The 4,284-nt window shown below is 54.6% G+C and overlaps 1 pseudogene; it reads right to left on the bottom strand.

Annotated features, from left to right (window-relative positions):
* LOC110166778 (uncharacterized) lies at positions 1-2,657 on the bottom strand (annotated as a pseudogene).
* Positions 2,658-4,284: the final 1,627 nt, after the last annotated feature.

Genomic DNA, 4,284 nt, shown 5'->3' with positions numbered 1-4,284 from the left:
TCACCCTGCAGAATCTTGCAAAAGTGTTGAGGGAGGTCCAGGAAGCTGCCGAAGAATGACATCTAACGGCACACCATGGACAGCAGCCCATGATGTCGAGAGGCCCCTCGTGGTGTGACACCGGACCCCAGACAGCAACGACTTCCCCTGTAAAGCATATGCTTTTGTTATGACTCCCACAATCCAGTGCGCGAGGTGCTGTTTTGAAAGGGCCAGACCTCTGCGCGAGCCAGCAAAACAGACAAACAGGCTATCCAACCTCCGTACAGAAGCTGTGGAGTGAACATATGCCTCGAGCGCACGTACGGGACACAGCAATTCGGCAGGAGTTCCCGCCTCAAAACGGGAAAGCTGTAGTGGCAGAGTGTGCTGTGTAGACGAAGGCACCTTCGGAACAAAAGCTGCATCAGGCCAAAGGGAAACCCCAGAGCCATCAGGATGCCAGCGGCAACAGGATTCGTGAACAGACAGAGCATGTAGCTCACTCACCCGTTTAGCGGAAGCCATGGCCAACAGGAACGCAGTTTTCATCGAGAGCCACTTAAGGTCGATCTGTGCAAGTGGCTCAAATGAAGGAGCCCGCAGGGCCTCGAGCACAAGAGAAAGATCCCACATCAGGACAACAGGGCGGTTGGGTGGATGCAAGCGGCGAGCATCCTTCAGAAACACCAAAATATCCTGGTGACGATCAACATTAGAGCCATTCCATCCTGCATGCCAGCAGTTAATGGCAGCAGCATATACCTTTAGGGTAGACGGCGTACGTTCCTGATTCAGCAACTCCTGCAGGAAAGTAAGAACCTTGGAAACAGGGCAGTGGACTGGGTCCTGCCCTCTGTCACGACACCACGTGTCAAAAAGCTTCCACTTGCAAGAATATAACCTGCGTGTAGATGGGGCACGTGCATTGGTCATTGTGTCCCCTATGTCCCCGGTGTATTTCGAGAAGGCTTTGCAGAGGCCACACCCAGAGTTTCAGGCGACTGGGGTTGGGGTGCAGAATCTGACCCCCCAGCTGCGACAGGAGATCCCTCCTGGAGGGAAGACGCCTTGCAGGGCTGCTGCAGAGCCTGAACAGCAGAGGAAACCAGGTCCTCGCTGGCCAGAATGGAGCCACCAGAAGGAGACTGTGGCCTTCCTGAAGGACCCGGAGCAGTGTTTGAAAAACCAGAGGAAACGGCAGGAACGCATAAAGAAGGGTTCTGGGCCAGTCGTGAGCCAGTGCATCCTGACCCAGAGGGCAGGCACAATCCACCAATGAAAACCAAAGGGGGCAGTGCGTCGTCTCCTGGGAGGCAAATAGATCCATGTTCGCCCTGCCGAACAACTCCCAAATGTGCTCCACTACCCCTGAGTGAAGCCTCCATTCTCCTGGTAACGGCCCTTGTCGAGACAGGAAGTCCGCCGACAAGTTCCAAACCCCTGGAATGTGCACAGCCCTCAGACTGGCGACACGTGGCGCAGCCCAAGTCAGGAGGAGTTGTGCCATCCTCAGCAAGCTCTTTGACCGGGTGCCCCCCTCATGGTTTATGTGAAAAACCACACTGGTGTTGTCGGACCTCACTATCACATGTCGTCCCCGCAGATATGGGAGAAAATGATGTAGAGCAAACCAAACAGCCATGAACTCCAAAACGTTGATATGGAGCCTGCCCTGGCATAGGGACCATAACCCTTGTGCTATCCGTCCCTGCCACATTGCACCCCAACCCACTAGGGACGCATCCATGTGTACAACTTGCCTCCTGGAGGGAAGGGGACCCAGAGGAATGCTGTGCAACATGAATTCCTCATTCCTCCACTGAGACAGGGATGCCATGCATTGAGAGGTGACAAGCAGTCGTTGCCTTCTGTGGGCATGACACGCGGGGTCCAGGTGTAGGCCATTGAGCCACCTTTGAAGTGGGCGCAAGGAAAGGAGCCCCAGGGGAACCACAGCTGAAGCAGCTGTCAGTTTGCCAAGGAGGCTGAGGAACTTCACGTAAGGGAGTGCCCTCCCACATTGAAAGAGAGAGCGAGAGCATTTCTAGAATGTCCCTTATCCGCTTGGGTGAAGGACGTGCAGTCATTGTCCGTGAGTCGAAAACCATCCTGAGAAAGGTGGTCACCTGCGATGGTACCAAACAACTTTTCGCCACGTTCACTCGTAGACCCAATCTGCTCACATGCCTGAGCACTGTTTGTGTGTCCTGAAAGACCTGATTGCGGGTTGGAGCACAGATGAGCCAGTCGACCAGATAGGGCAGAATCCTTAACCCCTGGACCTGCAGGGGGGACAGGGCAGCGGAAACACACCTCGTGAACACGCGAGGGGATAGAGATAGGCCGAATGGAAGGACCCTGAATTGGAAGTGCTCCCCTCAAAAAGCAAAGCGAAGAAACCTCCAATGGTGAGGAGCAATGGGGACATGAAAATAGACATCCTTCAGGTGTATGGATGTGAACCAATCCCCGGGGAGTATTGCTTGAAGGACCTGCCTGACACCCAACATCTTGAATGGGAGTACTTTTAAAAACATGTTCAGACCCCTGAGGTCCAAGACTGGACGCAGATCACCCGTCTTCTTTGGTACCAGGAAATAACGAGAATAAAAGAAGCCCCCGGATCCAGCAGGGGGTCCACAGGAACTATCGCGCCTTTGTCCAGCAAGGTACATATTTCCTGAGCCAGTGTCTGTGCCTTTATTGCATTGATAATCGTGATCTTGACTCGACCGGGAACAGGTAGCCGGCAGCGGAACTGTAGTTGATATCCCCGGGACAAAGTAGCCACAACCCAGGTATCCGGGCTGTGGGTTGCCCAGTAATCTAGTTGTTCCGGGGCAAAATGTCCCACCACCGGTATCACAGCTTCACCTGGTTGCCCTTGGAGGGCTTGGGGGGGCGGCGCCTGGGCTGGAGAGACCAAGTAGGGTGGGACTCTCAGGTCTGGGCCCGTGGAGCAGTCCCAGCCTCCGAACCACGAGGTACAGCACCGGAGTGGAGCTGCATTGGATACCTCCGAGAAGAAGGAGGAGGGGCGACCGGGATTGTCTGATCAGGGGCTCGTCTATGAAGCCCTGCCAACTGTTGTCTTGTGCGACTAACCTGTGTCATACGTTCCAAGGCTTCCAGGGCAGCGGAGACAAACAACTCTCCTGGGAGAACAGGAACACTCCGCAATGTCCGCCGAGTGGCCTCCGAGAGAGGGGACTGTGCCAACCAGACCTGGCGCCGGGCTTGAACTAATGTTGACAAGAGACGCTCAAGTTGCCGCGACATGAGGGTGAAAGCTTGCAAGGATGCATCGAGCAGTCCTTGCGTAGTCTGGTCCACCGGAACAGCCTCCAATGAAACAGACAGGCCAAGCAGCAGATGGGACAGAGAATTCCCAATTCGACCCATGCGGGCTCCCATATCGTATGCCTTACAGAGCAGATCGTCTGTAACACAGCATTGCGGTTGCGGACACCTGGCATTAGTCCGCAGTGTCTCTTCAGGGGGAACAATAAGTGAGGCCATGGCCAGCTCCACTGCTGGCATGTGTCCCAGACCAAACTTGTGCGGATCCTGCATTGCTGCCAATGCCCGACCATCTGAAGTAGGCCTTGAGAGTGCCTTGGCATCTGTCCAACAGGCATGAAGTTCCTTTACATACTCTGCCAAGGGAGGAACTGTAAAGTGAGAAGTAGTAGACTTCCGACGAAAGAAGGCATTAGAGGGAGCTGTTTCAGCCAAGGGCACATCCAGCATTAAATGGCCAAGAGCTGTGCGTATCGCTGCAGTGACAGACTCATCGCTCCCAGCCTGAGAACAGGTAGCGCCTAAGGACCCTGAGTCTGAGACTTTAGAACTCAGGTCATCACATCCCAGTTGAAAATGAGTGTCAGAGGCTGCTACAGACATGGCATCATCACAGACCGAGACCACATCCTGCCGTTGTTGGGGAGCCACCACACGGCTGGCATCCGCTTGAAGGTCCTGAATTAAGGCCCGCATTTGGGACAATTCAAATGACAATGTTATGACCTTAGCAGACAGCTTCCCCGGAACCCCCTTCTTGGGCTTCTTACATGGAACACATTCCTCCCCAGTTGAATGTCGCTTGCGATTAACAGGCTGGCCAGCCGGTAGGGGGTCTGAAGTTCCCGCGGACATCCAGGAAGAAGGCTCCCGGAATGCAGTCAAAAAGTCCAAACGCACAGACCGGGGCAAAATACTGCAGTTAGAACATGCATCCTCAATGACAGCCTCCTGCAGATGTTCTTCCCCTAGGCAGGCGGGACACAGGTCATGTCCATCATC

Source organism: Boleophthalmus pectinirostris, unplaced genomic scaffold (assembly GCF_026225935.1).
Source record: "Boleophthalmus pectinirostris isolate CB_2022bp ecotype Guang Dong unplaced genomic scaffold, ASM2622593v1 HiC_scaffold_2, whole genome shotgun sequence".
Classification (NCBI taxonomy): Eukaryota; Metazoa; Chordata; class Actinopteri; order Gobiiformes; family Gobiidae; genus Boleophthalmus; species Boleophthalmus pectinirostris.
The sequence above is the reverse complement of the archived record's forward strand: the minus strand, read 5'-3'. Positions and strand labels throughout refer to the sequence as shown.